Below are 27,211 nucleotides of genomic sequence, written 5' to 3'. Positions count from 1 at the left end.
GAGCCATCATGGTTATCCAGATCCCGCTGTTGGTTATTGGCCGGAGAACATCTCGGTCATGTCTGCATGTCTCCCGAACCCGTAGGGTCTACACACTTAAGGTTCGATGACGCTAGGGTTATAAAGGAAGCTTGTATGTGGTTACCGAATGTTGTTCGGAGTCCCGGATGAGATCCCGGACGTCACGAGGAGTTCCGAAATTGTCCGGAGGTAAAGATTTATATATAGGAAGTCCTGTTTCGGCCATCGGAACAAGTTTCGGGGTCATCGGTATTGTACCGGGACCACCGGAAGGGTCCCGGGGGCCCACCGGGTGGGGCCACCTATCCCGAAGGGTCCCATGGGCTGAAGTGAGAAGGGATCCAGCCCAAAGTGGGCTGGGGCGCCACTTCCCCTAGGGCCCATGCGCCTAGGGTGAAGGGGAAACCCTAAAGGAAGAGTCCCATCAGGGGAAGGCACCTCCTAGGTGCCTTTGGGGGGGAGGACTCCTCCCCTGGCCGCCGCCCCTTGGAGATTGGATCTCCTAGGGGCTGGCGCACCCCCCCTTGGGATCCCTATATATAGTGGGGTAGGAGGGCCTCTCAAATACACCTTTTTGCCTTTGGTGCAGCCCCTCCCTCTCTCCCAAGTTCTTCTCCTCTTCTGCGGTGCTTGGCGAAGCCCTGCAGAATTGCCACGCTCCTCCATCACCACCACGCCATTGTGTTGTTGCTGGATGGAGTCTTCCTCAACCTCTCCCTCTCTCCTTGCTGGATCAAGGCATGGGAGACGTCACCGGGCTGTACATGTGTTGAACGCGGAGGTGCCGTCCGTTCGGCACTAGGATCATCGGTGATCTGAATCACGACGAGTACGACTCCATCAACCCCATTCACTTGAACACTTCCGCTTAGCAATCTACAAGGGTATGTAGATGCACTCTCCTTCCCCTTGTTGCTAGTCTCTCCATAGATAGATCTTGGTGACACGTAGGAAAATTTTGAATTTCTGCTACGTTCCCCAACACCTCATCCGGGGAGGTGGACGAGGGACGTCGAGCTGTTGCGGTGGACGACATCGTCGGGGAAGAGGCTCCGGCTAGGCAGCGGTGATGTGGCGGATGGAGGAGGGTGGGGTTTCACGGCTGGAGCGGAGAGGTTATGGCGGCCTGGGATTTCGAATGGCGAAAAGGGGGCGATGGGAGGGGGTGAAGCATGACTTAGGGACGCGCTTGTCCAAAATGTAGGGTGTGTTACAAAAGTACCCCCCACCGATTTGAACTAGCGGCCCTTTCGGCTCAGGGTTAGAAGGGGGATTTCGCATGTCGGGATTTGGCAGCTGGAGGGAGTTCTCGCGCGTTGTAATTTCGGGATACCAAGGCGCGGGTTGTGAAGGCGCCAGTTTTGGGAGCACGATATCTGAATTTTCGGGATATAACAAGACGGGGGTTGAATTTTAGGGACAATCCTAATGTGTAGTAATATTGTACTTGTACGTACCAAATCAATTCGCACTTCCCTCAACCAAAAAGAAAACGAAAAAAATAAAACTATTCACACCACACAAAGAGAGAGTCTTGCCCCGTTTTACTATACAAATGCTATTCAAAGCTACTCCCTCCTTCATCTATATAGGGCCTAATGCGTTTTTCGATGCTAACTTTGACCAAATATTAGAGCAATGATATATGACATGCAACTTACACAAAGCACACCATTAAATTCGTCTGTGAAAGGTTCTTTCAATGATATAATTTTCACATTGTGCATGTCATGTACTATTAATCTTGTCAATAGGCAAAGGCGGTCTTAAAAATCTCATTACGCCCTATATAGATGGAAGGAGGGAGTATGAATCCATGTTATGTCCGATTAAATTTTTTCGCTTGCTGTATAATGCATGTAACCTACTCATACCAACATTTTAGTGCATTCCAAATGTTTATACTACCGCTGCAATTCGAACTAAATTTGAATTCATTTCTCTATTTCAATAAGAATCTACAATCATGGTTGTTGCCAACTTCAACCATCATAGTTTCCTTGCTATCCGCCAGATATAAATCGGTCGGCCTATAATGCAGGATGGCAGGCACACCATCATCAACAACTCTGTCTTTTATAAGAGTAGAGATAAGATATATTAAATGTAGTATAACATGTTCATAACCACACCATGTGTATCACCGTTATATATATTCACACATGCGTCGGTTTGAAACACTATGATAAATTCTTCAAATATCCTAATTCACTTTTTATAATGAAGTATATATGATCTCTATTCGTCTTTTACACCCACACAACCCTCTTATCTTTGTAGCTAGCGCTAACTTTCTCTTGTGCATGCACACGCCCACACCCCTCTTACCCTCCCTCAACATTCTCTAGCTCCATCGCGTAAATTCATCTTTTCACTTTAGGTCGTTCACCCACGGTGTGTGTAGGCCCCCCAGCTCCTTCTTTATGGCACACATCGATCGATATGCCTCTCTAGCCAGGTGTGCCTAGCACAAACACAAGCTTCCCCTCTTCTCTTGTCACCGTCCATGCCTCACTCCCACCACTCTTTTCATCATTCTCGTACTCGCACACTCCTCCCCCTCGATATAGTATGCCTCTTGTACCACCTCCTACATGCATCCCTCTCTCTCTCTATCCTTCTCCTCGTGCCTCATTTGCTTCTAACACACACATGCATGTATACCGATCGATCTCCCAACATATACCTAGATCGAATTTAACTACCCCCCATCGATCGACGTACCTCACAAGTTATGTCTCTCCTTTCTCTAACACAGGGCGATTGGTCTTCCTATGTAGTTACGTCTGCTTACCACAGCCACATCGTCCCCCCTCACCATTCGTGCATGCCTCCTGACCCGTCTCTCACACGCACGTGCACAGACAACAAGCAGCCATCTCATCTCTTATTGATATTGCGGGCGTGCCCTCCGTTTGTCTAGCAAGCCTATCCCACCATTTATTAGAATCAACTCCACTACCACCCCCTCCAATAGTCTGGCTCTGTCTCTCTCCCAACCTTATTCCTCTCCTGCACATATGCATGGATGCCAATCGATCTCCCTTAATACATGAGGCAGATCGATCCCCTTAATACATGAGGTAGGCTTCTCTCCTCCTCCACACATATACCAGCCATTGTACCTCTATAGTTAATTGGGCCTCCCTCTTCCCCCACCACACACCGATAGTCGAGCGCTGCAGGTAGGTATCCATGCCACAGAGACAAACTGCACATGTCCCATCTCACGTTCCAGTAGGCCAGCCACTCTATATCTTTGACGTGGGCACACACAAATTCGATGGCACTCTTTATCGATCGCGCACGCGCGCACACACACACACATCATCCATCTCTTCGATTCTATGGACACCTCAAGATGCATTTGTATGAGTAGTTTATCTTGTGAGAGAAAAGGTTGAACGAGGGAAGGCCTTATTTGCGAACGTGGAGAGACATGTGGGTATATTTTTGCAAAATTTCCATAGTTTCTTTCCTATCCGTTAGATATAAATCCGACGGCCTATATTGCAGGATGGCACGCACACCATCATCACCAACTCTGTTTTCTACTCCCTCCATCCGACGGCCTATATTGCAGTGCCATCTGGATACCTCATAAATAAATAAAGTACTACATGATACTAATATATGATACATGGCGCAGGAGTACTAAGTATTATTAATACAGTTTTGCTAGAACTCATCTAGATGAGATATAATTTGGTCTCATTCATCTTTTATAGCCATTGGATGTGATGCTATATAAGATGCGTGTGTGCTGACGTGGGTTGTATTTGTTCTTGTGCAATGACCTGACCACTGCATGTCATGTTTGATGGTCTCAAGTCATTAAAAGCATACAAGCCCCACATCTCTTCTTGGTTGATTCCTCTATTTATGTCAAAAAATAAGAAACAGCGTGAGAGTTAATGCACCACGCCTATGTGTTTACTATTTGGTTTTCGTAAGATGACTTAATACTCACCTAGATAGAGGGAGTATTTGATTTGACAGCGAGCGGCGCAGTTCCCGATACGGCTTTAATGCAGACGAGGGAGGGAGTAGCGATTCCCGATATGTTGAACGGGCAATGCATCCTCCTTCAATTAATGCATGAGGGAAGTAATGGGAGGAGGTCCGGGAAAAGAGGTTGCACGATGTGAATGCAACGCAGTTTGCCCTCATTGCCCTCATATAAAGGCGCCCCTTCATTTCAATGCATCTACCACATCATACGCACCTAAGCATTTGCCTAAGCACCTACACTAAGCGCAAAAGAGCTCACTCTAGACCCATGGCGGCGATGCTCGTGAGCGGCCAGTGGCTGCGCCAGATGGTCCACTATGCTGGCCTGTGGCATGGCGCCGAGGATCGTCTCCAGACGGTGTTGGAGACCGGCTGGTGGATGGCCGCCTTCGACGCCAACTACGACTCTCAGTTGGACCAGATGATCGTTGCCACCAGCAACAAGTTCACCGTCCTCAAGAAGCTTGCGGACGACATCGCCGTACTCCTCCAGCCCGCGCACCTGGGCTCCTCATTGCCTGCCACCCTAATCGGCCTCCATGGCCGGAACCTCTTTCAAGCACTGGTGGCCCTGCGACTGCCCAGAGACGCCACAAAGAATGTCCACCTAGAGGTCACGCTCGCCACGAGGCGCCTTGCCCTGCAAGAATTCGTCGACCTACACATCCACATGTACGAGAAAATCGTGTACATAGGTATCTACAAGACCAGTGAGGACACTACGATGTTGGCCTTCCTCGACCGACTGGAAGCCTTGGATGCCTTTGCTGAGAAGCACCTCGACCTCGCCACAAAAGCCGCCGCACCTTAGCCGCCGGTTGGTGGCCTGGCGCACTAAGTTGAGGAGGAGGAGGAGGTTGTATGTTCGTGGATCCATCTTTCTTCTTGCCTTCTGTAACCACCACTGCGATCGCATCATCGTGGCCTTAATTCTTATTGTGTTGTTGCATTCTCGTTCCAGTCAATACCGACATGTGCGATCCCTTTGCTTAATTATATGCATCACTGTAACTAGTACTCCATCCGTCAATTTATAAGTTGTGCTTACCTTTTCCATCAACTTCGTGCCACGCGCGGGCATCTTGCTAGAAACACTAGAATATTTCTATATAATCCGTATGTGATAGTCCATTTGAAATCTCAAAAAAGACAAACATTTAGGTACGGAGGGACTAATATATTAGGAGTATATCAAAACAATAGTGATTTCTTTCAAGTTTGTGAACAAATACTACTATTCTACTACTTTGGATCCGTCCCAACGCACGGGCACATTGCTGGTAAAAGGAAAAGGCCTGCCGCATTCGCGTCGCACCCCCACACGCCCGAGAATCGGGAGTACAACACGGCCCATCCGGCATGACACATAGCTTAGGGAAGGTGTGTTGCCTAGCATTTTCACTTTCATGTGGGCCCGCCATTGAGCAAACCGATACCCCGCCCGTCGTCGGGTTGGAAAACAGAAACAAGGGGAAGATCTAGCTGTAGCACGGAAGCCAAGAAATTTGGTGTGAGATGGGGCTCATTGATAGAGTAGGAGCATTTCGTACTAGTACTACTCCTACTAGTACCAAGTTTGTACTCCTAATACTATATTACTAGTACTACCACTATACAACTAGTAGGTACGTGCACGGCACAACATAGTAGGAACAAAAAATGGGAAGATCTTGTTTTGGGTGATTTATCTTTTTTTCAATCAACGTCGTATGAATAATATGATGTGGGGGCACCCATGAAGCTTATGTGGCTTGGTTGCATGGCTACGGAAGGTTAGAGAAAAATAAATAGATAATGTGTTTAGAGTGCACTCCACTAAATAAATATATATACTTTGGATCCATTGCAACGGACCGGCACATCTATATCTATACCCCCTATATAGTGTGTGAAAAAATTTTGAAAGTTGGTTGTTGGATGAAGCCAATCCGACGGTACAAAGATGGCAAATCCGAGCACTACTGGCTGTTGGATATCATCCACCAGATTCTGCCACATGTACAATCTAGAAGACTCCATGGTTGAACTTAATTCATGACTAAGGGCCTCTTTGATTCATAGGATTGCAGAAACACGGGAATAGGAAAAAAGTAGGATTGGAATGGCATGTTCATTGGATCCCTATAGGATTTGAGTTTGTTTGATTGTGTCACATGAAAAACAAAGGATTTCTTTCAAGAGGTTGGAGTGCATGTTAGAATTCCTGTGAAACGTAGTACACATGAATCCTTAGGAAAATATTCTACATGATTCAATCCTACAAATCAAACGACCAACGTAGGAAAAATTCCTAAGGATTCTAATCCTTCAAAGATCCTATGAAAATCCTTTGAATCAAACAGACCCTAACTTTGCCACAACTAAGCTTAGGCAAAATTATTAGTTCTTCAAAATGAGAGAAACAAGTTGGCAAGCCTAAGGGAATCTTGCCACATTTTTTGTGTGTATGTCATGTGGGGCCTTAGTGTGGCTTGCCTAAGGTGTGGCTTGAACCAAACACTCACCTAAGTTAATCAAACTTGCCTAACCTTACATTCCACCAGATATTGCCACATGTTAGAATCCTAAAAGCTCCACATGTAGAAGCATAATGCACAAACCACCAGAATCTCATGCGTGCAATGCACATGTACATTACTAGTACTAGTTGGTAGTAGTAAGAAACAAATTCCAGTTTTGGCACGAGCTCGTTCTGCGGGAGCACCGCAAGGCCTGCCACAGGAGTTACATTTCCCTCTCGGGGCCCACGGGACCGAACTTCAGTGGCTTAGTGCCCGGCCTATGAGTCAATGACATGCGGACCTTAAATGCGGCTGGCCCACATGTCATTCTCATGGTTGTGGCGTGGTTCGCGACTCACTCGTTCGAGACGAACCGGCCGGTGGTGGCGTGGTCGTGGCGAGGGTGCCACAGCTAGGCGTCGGGGCGTTACGAGGCGTAGATGGCCACACCGGCGGGTACTACCTGTATTACTCCCTCCGGTCCTTTTTACTCTACATATTAGGTTTGTCCGAAGTCAATCTCATCCAACTTTGACCAAGTTTATATAAAAAATTATAGACATTCACATAACAACACTAATATCGTTAGATTCATCTTGGAATATATTTTCATATTATATTTATTAGATATTATAGATGCTAATAATTTCTAATATAAATTTGGTAAAACATAGCAAAGTTTGACTTTCGGTAAATCCAATGTGCAGAGTAAAAAGGACCAGAGGGAGTACATAAGTACTCCGGCTAAGGATTGATGCCCGGGACGAAATGTGTCATAGCCGCTGGATGAAAATTTGATGGTGCAGGAGTACGGATCGGAGCACAACAACGGAGCAGAAAAACCGCGTCCAATCAGGTGTGTCTGTGGTAGAAAGTTGATGGTCGTCGTAGTTCAGCTGGCCCACATGTCATGCACACAAAGGCAGAGGAGCGGTGGGGCCGAGAGGGATGAGGGGCACGTCGGGGGGATGAGGATCCCCTGACGTGAACAATCCTACCATTCTGTCACTGACATGTGGGACCCATAAGCGTGGGTCCCACCTGTCAACGAAGGAAAGGCAGGGCAAGGCAGTGATAGCCACGTTAGAGGATCCATGTCCACGTCGGGGGACGTCGTGACGTGGGTTGGAGCAGCCTTGTGGGAATCGCGTGTGGGTGTGGCAGTGGTAGAAACAAGAAATGTGATGGTCGTCGTGGTTCAACTTCCATGGACAAGCTGTCATGTCTGCTGACACATGTATATCAAAACTAGAGTGTTTATATTTCAAGCACGTGTACAAGTATTATTCTACTACTTTGGATCCATTGCAACACATGGGCCAGCACATTGGTAGTAGTAGTGTCCATCTCTATCTCTAGAGGCCTTCCCTCGTTCATCCTTTTCTCTCACAAGATAAACTACTCATACAAATGCATCTTGATGTTCCGTGGAACGCATGAGGATGTTTCCTTGGGGGTCTCTCCAGCGCGGTGTGGCCGTAGTGGCAAGTTGACACCCCTTGAGATGCCAACGTTGAGGGGCACTCGGATTTCCTCCGATGAGCAGGTAAGATGAGTTTGATCACGTAGTAAATGCATTCTAAAGACTACTTCTGTGTCCATTTCCTAATTCTCCCCCTGCCCACTGTTTTACAGGTTAGGCTCGGTGCGAGTGGAGATTGGCTTGCATATGTACAGGAGGGTACCAACATCAATTTGCACAACATTTACAACGGTGACACCGTTCCCGTAGAACCTTTGTCCAACATTGGGATCAGCCATGCAACGGGCCACCGCATGAATTGGTACGATGGAACCACGGTGAGATTGAACAAGATAGCACGAACCTTGCACATGGCGGTCAAAGCGGACCATGTTGTCTGCGGCCGATTTGTTGCCGTACGAGTAGGAAGACACTGTGCTCCTTTCTAACCACATCTTCGTGGTGACAAACCAGGGGACTTATTTTGTATGGGACACATCCTATGATATACTCCCTCTCTCCCAGTTTATTTGTTTTGAATCTTTTCGTTTTATAAGTTTCAATTTCAAATTTAGAGCTCTCCATCACATGTTGAGATTACAATGTCCATTAAATCGTTGCGTGCATGTATAGTAAAGAAACAAATCTCGAGTTTGGCATGAGTTCGTGCTGCGGGAGCACCACAAGCCCTGGCGGAGGAGTTACATTTCCCTCGCAGGGCCGTCGGGACTGAGCTTCAGCGCCTTACTACACCTACCTTTGAGTCAATAACATGTGGACCCGATAGGTGACCGGTCCACATGTAATGCTCCCGTAGGCAGAGGGGCAGTGGGGCCAAGAGGGGTGAGCCGCAGGTCGGGGGACGTGTGGTTTCATGGGTTCGAGCGGCGTCGTGGGAATCACTGGTGGCTGTGGTAGAAACTTGATGCTCGCCGCATTTTAGGTGGCCCACATGTCATGCACACAAGCTGTCATGTCTACGGACACATGCACTGCATACCGATCACTGGAAGGAGTAGGAGAGAAAGCTATATATGCGGATAAATAGTTCCTTATAGTCAAGCGGACCCACGCTACTACTCTGTTCAAAAGACATGCACACCATCGAAATAGTCCATCTATATCAATATACACCGAGAGGGAATAATTTTTTTAACAAGAGAGCACATAGTTCATCCATCCATAATGCCCTCCTGCTGGTGCAGCCTTTTCGTCTTCTTCTTCTTCTTCTCCTTCTTCTTCTCCTTCTTCTTCTTCTCCTTCTTCTTCTTCTTCTTCTCCTTCTTCGTCTTCTCCTTCTTCTTCTTCTCCTTCTTCTTCTTCTCCTTCTTCTTCTTCTTCTTCTTCTTCTTCTTCTTCTTCTTCTTCTTCTTCTTCTTCTTCTTCTTCTTCTTCTTCTTCTTCTTCTTCTCTATGGGAGATGGCTTCGCAACAAGCTCTTTGGACCTTGCAGCTATCTCGAAACTCACACGGGCATCGAGGGCAGCATATTTTATCCGCTTGTACGTCAAGAGATAATTCTCCCATCCAGACGACCTTAATGCCACCGCCTCGTCACCCTTCTGAAGATTTGTACCGAGCACAAAATTTGCTACGTCGAATAGGGATGCTGTCTGTTTATCACAATCTTCTACAGGAATTTTGATTATGGTTTGTAGGTCAGCGATGCTTTTCAAATCAAGGTTGTACGGCTCCAACTTCTGTTTGTCCCCTTCGATGGCTGCCCCACAGAAGTATACGTCCTCCCGAGACAAGAAATCATGAAGCTCACCTAGTATGGAGGGCGAGTGTATGATGTGGTACACCAAAACATCATCTTCGAGGCACAGCTGAAGGACGGCGGCGCGCTGGATCTTCCCAGGGGCACGCTCCGTGTACTCTATGTCGAGACCGATGACCCTCGTTTCTACCTTTTCGAGGGAGTTGGATACATTGTTGATCCACTGCCGAACAACCCTTGGGTGGACGGTGACAGTGGCAACTATGCGCATCGAGCCTTCGACGAGGACATGTTGGACGCTAAAAACATGCATCTCGATCTCTTCCGCCATTTGGAACCGCTGAAACGGAGGGCTATGGTTTGGAGAATTAGAATTAGATGGCTAGTCTAGCTGAAGTAGTAGATGATTATTTAAAGAGGTTAAAACAATGTGAACGCACTGGGGTTTGGATGCAAATGAAGACGAAGGGGAGGTGAAGAAGCCGAGGAGAATCGGTTCCCGATGGAGAAGTAAATGGGAGAAGTGGCTTGTAGGCAGTTGATTAGACGGCTAGGTAGACTAAACGAAAAGGCTATGCGGGTAGACTGATGAGTCGTACATGTTCGTGTACGTGCCCATCCTTCCTGATAGGTGGGACCTATGCATGCAAACAGATAAAAAAATGTCCTGGATACAGAACATGGATAACACTGTATATTTAGTGTAGAATCTTTTTAGTACTTTGAATTTTGGCCACTACTTCTGCTGTTTAGTAACTTTTCTGAATTTTGGCCACTACTACAGTAAGTTCAAGTGAGTAACTATAGTAACTTCAAGTGAGTAACTCCATTTCTGATTTTTTTTACATAAAACTAACCATGATATGTGTTCCTCTGTTCTGGTCATAATTATAATCTGATTGCTGAACCCTTAATCATTCTCATAATGTTTACATGATGCACAATTATACTGCCATCAAAACTACTCCATACACACACTGTCGAAACTGACAAGATGGTGGTGGAGGTGTGAATAAATGTTCAGTATTGGTGCATTTTCTGTGCTTACAAGAAGGTGGCATTTCCTTGCCTTTAGCATACAGGCCAGTTCACTTAATGTCCTCTGGTGCTATATTTCTGAGAACATCCAAGTTTTTACTTATCACTTTGCTAGCATTCACAAGTCTATTGAAGCGTGCATGTCTCTGTGAATCTTGCTGTCTACTCCAAGTAGATGGTGTGTAGCCTGGCAAAGGATATTAGTACTTGGTGCATTCTAAGTTTAGAACCACTCTAGATTTACAAGTGTTTACTGAAGATGACAAGTGTTTATTCAGTTCTAAATTTGAAGTAACTAGTAGACGAACAATATTCATCTTTTTCTGTATATGAAGAAGAATAAACCTAGCTAATTCAAATAATTCCAATTTTAGGGACATGTTTTTATCAACTCTTAGTTAAGGGGTTGTGGCAGTTTTCAGTTTTCAGTTTTGTGCTGCTTGAATTGATTCTACAGGAATATTTAGGGAAGAGTCATGGCTATGCTTAGCTCTCTGTAAAATGAATATTGGAAAATTGGAAACTTTAGGTATGTTTGCAATTGGACAAATGGTGTATAAATCCAAATAAAGCAAATAAATTCAAATGATTCAAATAAATCCAAATAAACATGGTTAATCTTCATTTTGCATAAACCTGGTTGAGTATTACAGAGTAATTGACAACAAATTGACCTGGTTGGGATTCATACAGCAACAGTAACAGTTAACTGAACTTCTTTTGCGTGCATTTATCACTCCAGAAAACTTTCAGTAACAAGTGAGTAGCCTCTGCATTTTCTCAGCGAACTTTTGAGTGCATTTATCACTTGTTGGAGTATGCTACAGCTTCTGCAAATCACAAACTCCTTTAGTTTAAATCTCAGTTTTAGCAAACACTATAGTTTCAGTAAAGGAGTCATAACTGAATTACACGCACTGTAGTTTCTCTATAGTATTGGAACACTGAACATTTTCAGTTAACTGTAGCAAGAAAAACTTCCTAAAACTAGCAGATCTCCAAGAATGCCAAGAGTATTACTCAATGAATTTGATGGCATCAAACTAAATTTTCACTATAATTTGTTCATCATTTAGCAGCAGTGTACAGCCTTTGTCCTGGATTATTTCTCTAGCTTTGTATCCCCTGACTGGATTTTCTCCGCCTGTACTGAGAACAGCAAATTTAGACTCATAGCAACAAATTGAATAGCAGCAGTAGCAGAGGTGGGTGGGGCAGACTCACCAGCACAGGCGGGAGTGGCAACAGAGGTGAGGCAGGGGAAAAGGCAAAAGCAGCATCAGAGGTCCACGGCGCCGGTGTCGTCCACCAGTAGTAGCATGAGAGGCGGGAGTGGCCGGAATTGTCCACGGCGCCGGCGGCCGAAGTGGACGAAATCAGAGGCACGGGTGGGCGACGAAGGTGGGCGAACGTGGGTGGCGACCTTCAACGGGGCCAGCAGCGTAGCTCGAGGAGGGCGCCTGCGCAGGTCGCCTTCACGGCGGGCGATGCAGGACGTAAGCCGCGGCACAGGTGCAAGCGGGCGGCAGCGCTGTTGTTGGTCACGAGCTGGGCCACGGTTTTGGTGTTGGTCGCGGCATAGATCCAGGCGGGCGGCGACGCAGGTGGGTAGCCGGCGATGGCTGCAAGGCGCGGGTGACGGGGGAGGAGGAAGGAAGGAGATGGACTTCTTTCTGACGTGTTTAAAACTCTGCGGGTTTTTTTGCAAAAAAACAAATACACTGCCCTGTGGACAACTTTTCCCGGACGGAGGGTGTACTAGTTAAATCTGAGCTATGGGTGTGAAGCACTGATATGCCAGTACATTTGATTGTGACTTGTTATAATTTTGTACCTGAACATTTTTTAGAAAGGGCTGTACGTCAACTTAATGTGCTAGCAGAACTTATTGTGTTGTCTATCTGTTTTCTTTGCACAACATTTAAGATATTTCCCCGTCATTGATAAAGACGATAAACCGTTATGTACGACTTCGTTGGTTTCAACATAGCCCTTCCCGTAGCGATCCACTGCGTCCATCCTGATTGTGCCACCTGCGTGAAATTTTTGTATGCAAGTTCAGTGTGCTATGATGTTCTATATGATTGTGTCAACTATATAATTTTTTACTGAGTATCAGCAATGCATATGGCTGAAAGATGTATTTACGAGCATCGACCGATGGGTCTCTCTCTCTCTCTCACACACACACACACGCGCGCGCGCAGACGCACAAATGGGACCGTTGAATTATTTATTTGCTCGTGACAGCTTTTAATTAGGTTCCACTGTAATCTAACGTTTTTCTTAAATGATTAATTGAGCTCAGTGACTTCAAAAAGTTGTACAGAAGCCTTGTTTGGACCTTTCCGGCATCGCTGAATATGGGCTGAGTAACCATGTTAGGTTGTACTATACTACACTGGCCTTTTTTTCAACATCAGCAATGCAACTGGGCCAACAGTTGTACACAATATCCGGGTCAACTTGTTATTCTCCGCGCCGCTGGGATGCAAACTTTCCTAGGAGGTATGCATTAGGCTTAACAAGAAAATAGACTTTAAGAAATAATAAATGGGATGTAATTATAATAACTGGACAGTTACTATGCATCAAACACGTAATTAGTTTGAAAAATATATCGTTTTTGGAATTTGAAAATTTTAATTTCATTACTTGTTGCGCGCGCAATATTTCGTTGGATATTAACGTAATACAACTTTATTTTGAAATTATATTTGACCTGACTAGAAATTTTGGATAAAAATATTTCGGATCCCATCAAAATGTGGGATTTTTTTTTATTCTGTTTTGAGCGGTTGTTTGAAATTATTAATCATTGTCCTAGCTAGAAGTTGGGATGTACTTTTAACAAACTGTAAATGGGTGGTAGTAAATTCCATTAGAATTAAAAAATGGGTTGTACATTCTTACAAATCGTAAATGGGCTATATGTTCTCTGCCAAATCCGAGCTGTGGGCCTACTAAGTTGACGCGTACCAAGGGCTTTGTCAACTTAGTCAATATAAACGATTCTAGCTGCAGTGATCGTAGATGTCCATCCAATGGCCGTAGTGCTTTTTCAACCTCTGGTCTTCTTGCTCCAGCCGCCCAAAGCAGCGCCGGTCGTGTCGCGTGCTCCTGCCTCCCGTGGCCGGCTGTGATGCCGCGGAGGCCTCACCGCCCTGTACTACTCCCACCGCTAGCCAGGCCATCCCTCTACTCACCCACACCCCCTGTTATTCTGCGGCGACGGCAGCCTCACACCGCAGCCGAACCAGTGAACTCTCGTACGCCGCTCCGCGCGGGCTTCCACTACTGCGTCTTCCCCGGCTCCGCGTCGTCCCCTTCCTAGGCCTCGCCGTTTTCCAGACCACCGCCCTGATGCTCTCGACGCGGCGTGGTCAACGACCGACTTCCATCAAAAGAGTACTATACGTGGAGAGGCTGACAGCTGGGTCCAGGCGGCCACAAGGAAGTGCCTCCTTATTACGCGCAAAATAATTATTCCTCCACCTGACAGCAGGGACCCACCGGACGGGCCACCTTATTTCCCGAAAAAATGTTTCCCCTGACTGCTGGGACCCACCGGACGGGCCAGCGTATTTCGCAAAAAAAACGTTCCCCCCTCTGTCAGCTCGGACCCACCGGAAGTGTCTTCTTATTACGCAAAAAAATGAATACTCCCTCTACTAGCTGGAGCCCACCATGGTGGGAGGCTAACTTGTGGGCCTACTAAGTTGACTTGGATGGGGGCCTTTGTCAACTTTAGTCAATATGAACGATAGCTCTAGTGACCGTACGATGTCCATCCAACGGCCGTAGTGCTTCTTCAACCTCTGGTCTTCTTGCTCCAGCCGCCCAAAGCAGCGCCGGTCGTGCCGCATGCTCCTGCCTCCCGTGGCCGGCTATGCTGCCGCGGAGGCCCCATCGCCCCCTACTATTCCCACCGCTGGCCAGGCCCTGCGGTGACGGCAGCCTCACACCGCAGTCGAACCAGTGAACCCTCGTAGTCCTCTCCGCGCGGGCTTCCACTGCCGCGTCTTCCCCGGCTCCCCGTCGTCCCCTTCCTAGCCTCGCTGTCGTCCACCGCCCTGGTGCTTTCGGCGCGGCGTGGTCAACGTGGTCAAGGAACGACTTCCATCGGACGTGGACTGTACGTGGAGAGGCTGACAGCTGAGTCCACGGCCGCAACAAGGAAGTGCCTCCTTATTACGCGGAAATAATGATTCCTCCACCTGATAGCTGGGACCCACCGGACGGGCCACTGTATTTCGCGAAAAAAACGTTTCCCCCTGACTGCCAGGACCCACCAGCTACATCTTCGCACGCAAGGAAGTGCGTCCGGGCAAAAAAACGATTCCCCCCTGACTGTTGGGACCCACCAGCTACATCTTCGCAGGCAAGGAAGTGTCTGACAGTCGGAACCCACCTGGTCGAAGCGTATGTAGCGTTGTCATTCTGGTCGCGAATGTGTACGTACATATATACTGGTGGATGTAGAGGCGTGCATGTGTCGTAGTAGAGGCGCGTACGTGTCGTAGTAGAGGCGCGCATGTAGCATGTACACGTACGTACAACGGCCAGGGTGCAAGAAAGAAAATACGATCACGTATGTGTACATACTGGCGGGTCTCGAACGCCTACTCGTGCATACGTACGGCCAGGGCTCGTGTACATGGCTGGGTCGGAACGGAGAAACAGCATCGTCGTCGTGTTCATGGGGAGGCAACGGAATACGTCATGTTCATGGGGAGGCAACGGAATGCGTCGTGTTCATCGGGAGGCAATGGAACGCGTGGGAGCCGACTGGCTGGGTCGAAACGGAATGCGTGGTCGTGTTCATCGGGAGGGCTTGGACGGAACAGGCGATGGAAACGAGGCCTAGCGTACCGCACAACTGAGGAAACGGACCTCCTACGTTCGGAACGGGGTCCTGTTGATCGGGAGGGGTCTGGTGTACCGCAAAACGAAGGAAACGGACCTCCTACGGTCGAAACGGGGGTCCTGTTGATCGGGAGGGGTGTGACGTACCGCAAAACGGATGAAACGGACTTGTGTTGGAGCGCTACGGTCGAAACGGGGGTCCTGTTCATCGGGAGGGGTGTGGTGTACCGAAAATGGGACTCCACAGGATACTATTCATCTTCATCGTTGACCTCCTCCAGCCTCCACGGGCTACCGTCGACCTCCTCCAGCCTCCACGGGCTCCTGTTCATCCAGCCTACACCGCGCGCCACTCCACCGGCTACTGTTCAACCACCCATCCAATGTCTACTGTTCATCTAGCCCTCCACACCACGGGGTCCTGTTCAACCACCCCCCCACGGGCACCCCTCCACCGTCTACTGTTCATCTAGCCCTCCACCACACCACGGGGTCCTGTTCATCCAGAGGCAACGCCACCGCTCACTATTCATCCAACCCCCCGCAACGCTCACTGTTCATCCCAGAGACAGCATCGATCGGCTTCAGTTAGCAGCAGTAGCGAAGGAATCGCTCGATCGGGTTTAGTTAACAGCCATCGATCGATCGCTCGGGTTCAGTAATGCATAGCCTGCAGTGCAATCGCTCGGGTTCAGTTAGAGCCCAACGCCTCGCTCGGGTTCAGCTAGAGCCAACACCTCGCACACACGTGCGTACGTGTACGAGAGAAACGCGCATCGCTCGGCCCCCGACCTCCCACCGTAACCGAGAACTCCCCGAAATTTTCCTCCCCCTCGCTTCTACCACGGTTTTTTCCGTCATGGACGGCCTAAAGAATGTCATGCAGCTGCGTCTCCGGCCCGCCCAGGACGAAAAACCCATTTTCTGTCATGATTTTTTATCATGAAGTAGGAGCCCACCACATCTATGATGACACCGGGTTTTGTCACAATTATCGTCATAGAAGTGTCATATGTATGACAGAAAAAAATTTCGTTCGGCCCAAAATGTCACGGATGTGTCTTTTTTTTAGTGCACTACAGCAAAAAAAAGGACCGCCAAACAACCTCTTATCGCTAGACTGAATAAGCACACCCGAAAATATATATGTATTCCTCAAAAAAATGTAATCGTCTATTCACTAAACTGAGACACAAATCCCTGGAATACCTAGTTCAGCCGTCACAACATTAATGAGGTTATGAACCCAGACTGACATTTAACACTACCATACCATGCCCCGGGACCAAATGTGGCAAACCTATTTAGCGAACTGAACTAAATCAACATGGCAATGGGGCAAGGGAAACCTATTTGCAAGCACTGGGCAGAGATACAACCATGTAAACCGACCGGTGCACGGTTGTCGGGTATGGAAGGGGTGGGTGGGGGAAGATGAGACACAGTCCAGCTGTGCGACGCAGACCCATCAACTCGTCTTCCGCCACAGCCTCTCCCCCCTCACATTATGCAGTGAACAACGACAAACTGCTAGACGGCTACCTAAGATACATTACTCAAGCAAGCAAAAGAGATAAGCTGTTGCATGTACTAGCACAATATCATTCAGTCAGAAAAATGAAACAAGACACATTTTCTGATGTATCAAGGTTAACATACAAAAAAAGCATGAATTGCGTTAAGGAAAGAATCACAACCCTTGTAAACATTCAAACACATGATACCACGTTTATTGGATGCAAAAAAGACGTACCCCCCCACCCCCCTGCGGCACACACACACACACACATAAGTATCAAGGTAGCAAGTATACATTTTCCTTGCACCCACACACAAACAAGGCTAGAAACATTTCAAAAACACTAGGTGCATAAAAACCCACAGGCCAGCAACTATAATTTTTTTCTCCCAACATAACAAAAAAATTGAACTAGGTTGGGGAATGTATGTATGGAGAGAATACATATGGATTTTTTTTCAAAACTATGTTATTTTTTGTAGCAATTTCGGAAACTATAGGACGTAATGCCAAAAAACCAAAACTAGTAGCCCGTCGGTCATTCTTTGGCCGAAGTAGTACTTTTCGGCCACAGTTAGGCCGAAGTAGTTCTTTTCGGCCACAGTTAGGCCGAAGTAGTACTTTTCGGCCATCCCCTGGCCGAAAAGGCACTTTTTGGTCAACTCTAGGCCAAAATAGACTTTTTGGTCTAGTCTAGGCCGAAAAGTCACTTTTTGGTCAACCCTAGGCCGAAGTTGCATGGCTCATGCTGAAATGTATTTTGTCGCCACCCGTTTCCCGCCCACCCCTTCCCGCCATATGTTTCCGCCACCCGTTTCTCGCCAACCCCTCCACGCCAATCCCTTCCCGCCTTATTTTCCGGCCAATCCGTTCCCGCCTTATTTTCCCGCCAATCCCTTCCCGCCTTATTTTCCCGCCAATCCCTTCCCGCCTTATTTGCCCGCCAATCCCTTCCCGCCAACCCTTTCCCGCCATACCGCAGTTATTCTTTCCCGCCATTTTCTCCTCTGTATCTATAAAACCCGCTTCAGGCGGAGGTGGATAAGCATTCCAGTTTAGTGTAGTCGAGATGTCCCATTATCCATTCGATCGTAGTTTTCACCCTGAGATGAGCAGCACTCTGCTGAGTCTAGCTACCGATTTCAGGATGGACAATAGGATAGTTCCATGGGACGAACTCACCGATAGTGACACCATAATGAATGAGTTGGCTCACCAATTATGTAGGTCTGGGTGGCCTGAAAGAACCTATGAGGAGGTACGTCAAGAACTTCTTAGGTTGCATGAAAGGTGGAAGAAGGTGGTGGAGCCGAAGAGTGAAACTTTCAGAAGGACTGCAGAAAAGCATCCATTTTTATGGACTGAGGAGAGCGAGGACGACGATGATATCTTCATGCCGCCGCTTCCGGGTTTTGCATCGTCGAAGGGCAAGAGTTCTGCATCGTCCAAAGAAAAGAGTTCTGCATCCGCGAAGGGCAAGAGTTCTATATCGACCAAGGGCAAGAGTTCTGCATTGACGAAGGGCAAGAGGAGTGCATCGTCGGAGGGCAAGAGGGCTGAATCAACGGAGGATAACGATGATGACTTCATGTAGTATGTAAGATGTATTCCAGTTGTACCGTTTCATTCAGATGTATTTGCATTATTAGTTTGTATTGTATTATTGTAGGGAATTATGTTCTATCTAAATTTCATTTTGTAGTATGTAAGATGTATTGCACAAGTTCAACCGCACCATTTAATTCAGATGTACTTGTATCTTAATTATCGGTTGTAGTCTATTTGGAAATGTAACTGAAATAAGAATGCGAATTAATAGTAATATGTCTCTCGCATACATAAAACAATATATGTCTCCTGATCACATAGAAGCAAGTGCGATAGTAACACATACATGAAGCATGTCTCATACATAAATACTGACACACAGCTGCGAATAGTCTGAAACTAACATAGATAATGAGTCATACATAGATAGATAAGCATATCACTGCGGGGGACAATGACGAGTCTGGGTCTTCCTCGGGCCAGGACCGGAAGGCGATAAGTGCTGAGGCGGTGGACGAGGCTCGCGATAACCATGACCATAGTTAACCTCGTCTGTCACGGTCTGTGTCTCCTGCGTCGGAGGTGGTGGTGGAGTGTGAAACACTGTCTGCGAGAAGCCATAAATGTTTGTAGCTTGGTCATCATCCTCGCGGCCGCCCTCAAAGTACGAAGCACCACCACTAAGGATCGGTGACTGCTCTGAATGCATGAACGGTTGCGAATGGTTGCCGCCTGCGGTAAAGTAAAATTGATACAAATGCATGAACGAAGCACCACCAGTAAGCATCAGTGACTGCTGAGAATGCAAGAACAATTACTACATTGTTCAAAAGAATGTAGTGAGTAGTGTTACCTAGATTCATCTGCTGATGCCAGTAAGCGCTCCCTAGCTGTGAAGGAGGTGACTCATGCCAGGAAGAGCTCCCTGACTGTGAAGGAGGTGGCTCATGCCAGGAAGAGCTCCCTGGCTGTGAAGGAGGTGGCTCATGCCAGGAAGATCCCCTTGGCTGTGAAGGAGGTGGCTCATGCCAGGAAGAGCTCCCTGGCTGTGAAGGAGGTGGCTCATGCCAGGAAGATCTCCCTGGCTGTGAAGGATGAGGTTCTGCACGGTGCACAGAGGGTCGTGGTTCTGAACGGTGCACAGAGAGTCGTGGTTTTGAATGCTGTACAGAGGGACGTGGCGGACGATGTGCTGGAGGAGGAAGTGCAACATCCTAAGTTCGTCTACACGTAACAGCTGCGTAAATCCCGCGTAGCTTGTCATCAAGACGCCTCAACCATGAGACGCCCTCTCACGGTGGGATAGTTTCTCCTCTCTGAAAGCGCCGCATTAAAGCGGAAACCTCCTCTCGCGCCTGTAGTGTCAAGTCACCCTGTACACAAAGAGTGAACCAATTATATCCTTGTTGTATGATAGACACCACGAATAGACAACCAAGCGAATATGTCCAGATTAACAAAAGACTTAACATATGAGAACCAAGGCATTTACCGCGTGGTGTCTGGTTCCCACAACAGAGGCAGTTGGGTACATATCGCTGGGGAGAGGGGCTTTGATCTGATCAGGAGCAGCTGATGGAACCAAGTAGATCCTCGTTGTATGCCGGTAACGCTGCAGATACAACCCGAACATTTCCCAGTTAAAGGGCCGAAGCTCACCCCGGATATTTGTCGCAGCGGTAGTCCATTCGTCAATGTAAGGGGTAATGCTCTGAAGCCAATAAGCCATGGACTTGTTTCCTCCTAGGCGACTGTCCCTGAGATTGACATGCGCGATACATGATTAGGTATATTATGAATGCAGAGCTGCCAACTAAAATAGTATTAGTACTTACTTGTGCACGTGGTCTGGCAAGTGTGGAATATCTGGAATCTCAGGCTATTGATATAGACCGAACTGTCTCATCACCCTATGAAGAGACATCTCCTCAACCGTCACGTCGAACACCAACTTGACCTTGGTCATCCAAAAGTGCCGATCTCTAGTGCACAATCCAGAAATCCCAACTGGGTACCTCGATGATATAGCCTGAGGCGAGTATGGCTCCCAAATAACTTGATCCTCGTGCAAACTATCAAACTGCGCCATGAAGGACGGGTAGCATCCCCTAACCTGAGTATGCGCAAACTGTCTTTGTGCATGACAACAAATAAGCATTAGTAATACTATTGAATGGCAAGAAATAATTGAATTAATTGTTACTTAATATAAAAGTACCTCTCGCCGTGTCCAAACAGATACCATAGTAGGTAAGTCGCCGATAGCAGGCACATAAGTCCCAGCTAAGTCCTCCAAACCAAAAGGTTTATCAATGTAGACATAGGGTCATCCAATAGGGAACCTCTCGTATGACCAAAGCTGCAACAATAATGGACATCCAACAAGACTAGATTGTCTAGACTTCAACAAGCAAGCTTTGCACAGGCCTCTGTACGTAGCCTCTAACACAGCAGAACCAAAACTCCTCTGTAGAATATCCGCAGGGCAATGTGCTTCAGCTATCTCTCGTGCAATACCGATGAGTCGTGCATCGACAGTGGTCACATGGTTCTCCGTAAACATTGTCTTGCCGAACAGCCAAAGAATATATGCCTCTAGGGACCGGTCAATCTGTGCCTCCGACAACTGAACGTCGGGATGTCCTAACGAGACAATCTACATAGAAACGTAATAATTGTATGAACATCGGACAACTAAAAAACAACATTTGTTTAAGTGGCCGTGATGGTTACCTGAAACTGGCTCAACCATCTAAAAAGAGGTCCATGAGGATCGTTGTCTATAGCCCTAGCAGTCGGGACTGCAGCCAAAAAACGGGTCTGCATCGCTGCTTGCCACCCAGATTCTACCTCTAAGGGACCTATGGCAGCACCGGCCAGAGGTAATCCCAACAAGTAAGACACATCCTGTAAAGTAGGCGCCATCTCTCCCCAAGGAAAGTGAAACGTATGTGTCTCTGGTCTCCATCTATCTACTAAGCAGGTAAGGAGTGACTTGTCGTAAGGGAAATGTTTCACTTGCCTCTTGTGTAACTGCAATGGTTCACCTGCCTCATCTAAGTCCGGACCATCAATCCACTCATCCAATGTACCCTCAACCAGCCGTGCCAAGGGTAGAAGTCCAGCCCAACTTAACCTACAAAATAAAGAGATTGTTAGCGGTTATGAAAAGTATGTCAAACATAGTAAGTCATTATATGGTCTCCATTATATGCACACATACCTATCAACCCATGAATCGTGTATGAGCCAGTTAGTCTTTGGGGTACGAGTGACCAACACGTCTAAGTTGTTGCCCGCTTCCGTAAGGGCGCCCCGGTGCTTTCTATCGATGTTACCATTAAGCAACGGATACGAAGACATATCTGCAATTCAAACAACAAATCTCAGGTGCAAATAAAACATAGTACGACATATTACAAATTATAACATAGTCCTGACATATTACGAATTAAAACATAGTCCTGACATATTACATATTAAAACATAGTCCTGACATATTACAAATTAAAACATAGTCCTCACATATTACAAATTAAAACATAGTTCTGACATATTACATATTAAAACCCACTACGGCACATTATATAGCTTGTGAGTTATTTCTTCCTCGTCCGCCCCTTCGGCCTCGACTGCCACGACCACGTCCGCCTCTTGCTCCTGTTGTCGCAACCGTCGATGTGGAAGCACTCGTCAATGCGGAAGCACCATCTTTGTTCAGGTTGGGACAATATTTCATCCTATGCCCATAAGCCGCGCATAACAAACATTGTCTGGTTGCTCCACCAGCTTCAGACTGGTCCATATCGTTCCGGATGCGACGGGCCTTTCGTCTGCCCCTACTTGTTCGTCGAAGGTCCGGATGCGGGATGTATACTCTCTCACCGTCGTTTACCTTGTTGAAATTGCCGACGACTCTAAACCCTGTCATCTCGCCTGTCCAGGTGTTGAGCACTGCCTCTTTTAAATAGTATGGGGACACGAAGGATATAGCATCCAACTGAATCTGGCCACAGGCAGCCAACACATGAGAGCAAGGTAGGTGCAACAACTTCGATTTGTTGCATGTACACTCACACGTTGGATAAAATTTTGTTCCAATTTTTACCTCGTGTGTCTTCACCTCATTTCCAGAACCAAAACCATCGGTAGGAAGTTGAACCTCATACCTCCTTTCTTGATTCCCTATGAGTCTGACACTGTGCTTCTTTGCTTTCTCTATCTTCTTTGCCATGTATTCCATGACACGGCTACAATAAGGTGTGTTCTGATTATCTTCAATATGCTTCTTTGCTAACTCGTGCCTTTCTCTGAAATATCTCAAAGTGCCATGGAATACAGCCTCCACAATAGCTGTGAGTGGCAATGCTCTATTCCCTCTCAGCACAAAGTTATACACCTCTGCAAGATTGGTTGTCATGTGGCCATACCTAGCTCCATGTGTGTCATGCAGCAAAGACCAATTCATTGGAGGCTCTTTCTCTATCCACTCAGAAAAATTCTTTATTGCCCTTCCCTTCTTTCTCTTAGTATTAGGAGGGTCAATTGCTGGCAAGTCACAAAGACCAACTGGCTCCTCTAGCTCCGCGATGAGTGCTGCTAATTTAACCTGATCTTCTTCCATTTTCTTCCTTGCATGGACCTGCTTCTTAGTAAACTCATCTAGTTTTGACCAAATAAATTCGTATTTCCACTGCTGGCTCTGCTTGCATAATTTTTTGAACAAGTTCATCAACCGCTTGTTCTTGAACTGTGAGAAAAAATTAGCCCCAAGATGGCGCATGCACCACCGGCTCTGCAAGTCCCTCCAAGGTGTTGGTTCGTCATCTGCTGGATTACGAAGTGTCTTCACGGCCTTCAATATACCAGCATGTCTGTCATGAATGACACACACGTTTGGTCGGTCCTTCACGATGGCAATTTTCACTTGGCGGAAGAACCATACCCAGCTGAGAAAGTTCTCACCCTCCACAAATGTCATGGCAAGTGGGATGATTTGATTGTTCCCGTCCACACCAATAGCAGTCAGGATTTGCCCTCTATACTGACCGGTCAGGAATGTACCATCCACAAATATAACAGGAGGACAATGCCGGAAAGCTTCGATGCACATAGCAAAAGATAAGAACACTCATTTCAACACCTTGAAATCTGGTATACTCAGCAACCTCATGTGTTGTACGTTCACATAAGTGCCGGGATTCCTCTCCTTCAGTATGCCCAGGAGACGGACAACATTATCATATGAGTCGAAGAACGTCCCAAACCTTTCCTCCATAGCCTTCTGCTTAGCCCTCCAAGCCTTCCCATAAGGAATGACATAATTTCATCTGACCTTCACTGCTGTCTGGATGTGTTTTGCTTCCATATCTTTCTTCTCTACTATCTCAGTATACATGAGTTGCGCAATGAGACTTGAAGTCAGGTTCGGATGCTTGACCAGCAGGTTCGTCCTCACACAATTATGTGGGACGACAATGGTGGCAACCTAGTGGATGTCATACTTCGGCACGTGCCCGTGCACCTTCCCAGGACAACCTGTTACAACACATTTCACGGTATAGTTTGTTGGACTTGATATGTGTGTCTTGAAAACCCTCTGCATAGACATAGCCCACTTTATCACAGCATACTTCAATTTTTTCTTTGTATCAAACATAGCCCATATTTGTACTTGGTTCAGATTATACTGCCATGGAGTCTCATGGCCATCGTTCACCGTAAGGCCGGTGGATATGTCCTGCTCCCATGCAGAAGGAATCGGTACCTCAACTTCATCCTCAGAATTTTCAGAATCCAGTTCCTCCACCAATCCATCCTCGTCCTCTTCCTCCATCACCCTCTGCATTTCATCCCCTTCCTCATCCCCATCAGCAAAACCAGAATCAGCTAATATTATCGAATGGCTACTCTGCCCAGTATCAGGACCACAAACATTGTGTGGCACGTAGTCTGACTGTTTCTCAGGTTGGCTACCATCCACATCTTGTGGTTGTGACCCGGATAAAACAATCTCGTTAGCCACTTCACTGCCTTGGCCGGGTTCATACCCCCTGTGGAGTTGTACGGTATTCTCCTCCTTCGGCACAGGTTGCACAAGTGCATATGGGTGGATTCTTCGGTCTCGGCAGCGTCTTAACAGGGACAACCAATGTTGGCTCCTATCTACCGGCATCAACTCCCACTTGACATTTTTACAAGATTTGGTCCACAATGCATGAATACTGATGGAACATACTTCAGGATCCAGCCCGAAGCTAGTTGTCAACCAGTACTTCAATTGTCTAATGTCCAGTTTGTCCGGGTCTGCTAGTGTCATGACGCCATTTTTAAACTCGCTAAGATCAACCCCCAACTCATTATATCGAACATTACCAGCGCCGTAGTAAACATTCAGATTTACTGATTCAGACATTTTCACCTGTCAGACATTGCCATCTTCTCATTAATCACAACGAACTATGCGCTAAAATGCCTCCAAAAATATATTAACACTAAAATTCACAATAAGACTTATATACACTAACTAAACTATATTAATCACAATATACACTAATATTATCCGCTACACGAACTATGCGCTAAAATGCCTCCAAAAATATATTAACACTAAAATTCACTATATACACTAATATTATCCGCTACACGAACTATGCGCTAAAATGCCTCCTAAATTAAATTAACACTGAAATTCACAACGAACACTAATATTATCCGCTACACGAACTATGCGCTAATATTTACATAATATTTGTGACGACGTGATTATACCTTCGAAGTGTGTGTCCGCTTCTTGCTTCTCTCTTTGACTCAGCGGCACCGGCCACCTCGCGAAGTACTTGCACCACCGGAGAACGACAACGCCGCCCCCGACGACCGGAGGTTCAACTCCGGTCAGCCCCCAACCTGCTCCTCCTCCTCACCACCTCCTCCTCCTCACCACCTCCTCCTCTGCAGCTGCTGCTACTAGTCACCACCACCTACTACCCGTCCTCCTCTCCACCATGGCTCCTCCTCCCCACCATGGCTGCTCCTCCCCAAACACATCAAAAACTATCCCATAGCAAAAAATAACACCGTAGGCCGGTGGGGATTGCTATGATCTACCGATTCTGTGGGTTGGATTTGCAAATGTGTGGCAAATGGAGGAGATCGGCGCGGGGGGAGTTCTACAGAGAAGAACTGAGAGAGAGAGAGAGAAAGGGAAACGAAGAACAGAGCACAGCGCAGGGGCGAACGGGTGCTTATCCGCACCTTTTCGGCCTAGACCTGGCCGAAAACGGCTTCGGTCGAAGCCTGGCCGAAAAGGCCAGCTTCGGTCACCGGTGGGCCGAAAACAGCCCAGTTCGGCCGCCTAGCAGCCGAAGCTACTATTTTCGGCCGGGCCCCCGCCAACAGCGAGTTTTCGGCCCAAGCGCGGCCGAAAAGCCTACTTCGGCCATGGCCTGGCCGAAAACTCCCTTTTCGGCCCACTCCTGGCCGACGGGCTACTAGTTTTGCGTTTTTTTCATTCTACGCTATAGTTTCCGAAATTGCTACAAAAAACATGATAGTTTTGAAAAAAAATCATACATATGTAGCATAAAAAGATCTACACATATTGTTCATCCAGCCATGGATTCTAGTGTTGCATACCACAACATGGTGGATACAAAAGAAAAAGAAAATAAAGGACAAGGTTGTTTCAAGCCTACATAATTCCATCTGATCCCAATGTTTTACGGACATAAATGTGGTAGGAAGAAACAAACACGATGGGCGAGACACAAAATGAGGAATCATCTTCATGCCACTGAAAAACACACCAACACTGATCTTCATTTATCTATGATCTCCTTGTGCACGTCAAGAGAGTAGATCATGTTTAGTGGGTGAGGACAAAAGCTTTCCCACGATTGACCGGAAAACCAGGAACCAGTCAACGAAAACAAACAAAAATCCGGTTGAAGGAACCTTCTAGAAGTCGGTTTCTATAAGATAGAAGCAAACAAAAAACAAATAGAAACCGAACCGGGAAAAGAAAATAGATGGAAAGTGGGATAGTTCTTTGGGCCCGTGGGAATTTTGGTCTCAAAAAAAATGCATCACATTTTTTCTCTTCCTTTTTTTTTCAAGTGATCACGACACCTCGTATACATAGACCTATGCAACGAACCAGCGATGTACACGTACCTGTATAAACTTTTAGCTTGCCCTACGGGGTGCTCTACTAGTGCCTCCATCTCTTATATATACACGACACTCCTGCTCTTGCTGCATCCCCGTCGATCCCTTATTCGATTTATAGTTATTTACTCGTCTACCATATATCTATGAGGGAAGAGTGTGTAGGAAGGAGTTAAATAGATCACTTTCCAACCAATTATGTAAGCATTGGCACTGAGGTCTACACCATGCCATGAGTTCTCGTTTCCTTACATTGACCCCCCTTTGAAATAGATCACCTTCCAACCAATTACTAGGACCCGCAGGGAGCCCCCCGAGCTCGCCGTCGCAGGAGTGGCATCGGGCCGATCGTAAGCCCC

This window comes from Triticum dicoccoides, chromosome 5A (genome assembly GCF_002162155.2).
Source record: "Triticum dicoccoides isolate Atlit2015 ecotype Zavitan chromosome 5A, WEW_v2.0, whole genome shotgun sequence".
In the NCBI taxonomy this organism is placed as follows: Eukaryota; Viridiplantae; Streptophyta; class Magnoliopsida; order Poales; family Poaceae; genus Triticum; species Triticum dicoccoides.
Note: the sequence above shows the minus strand (reverse complement) of the source record.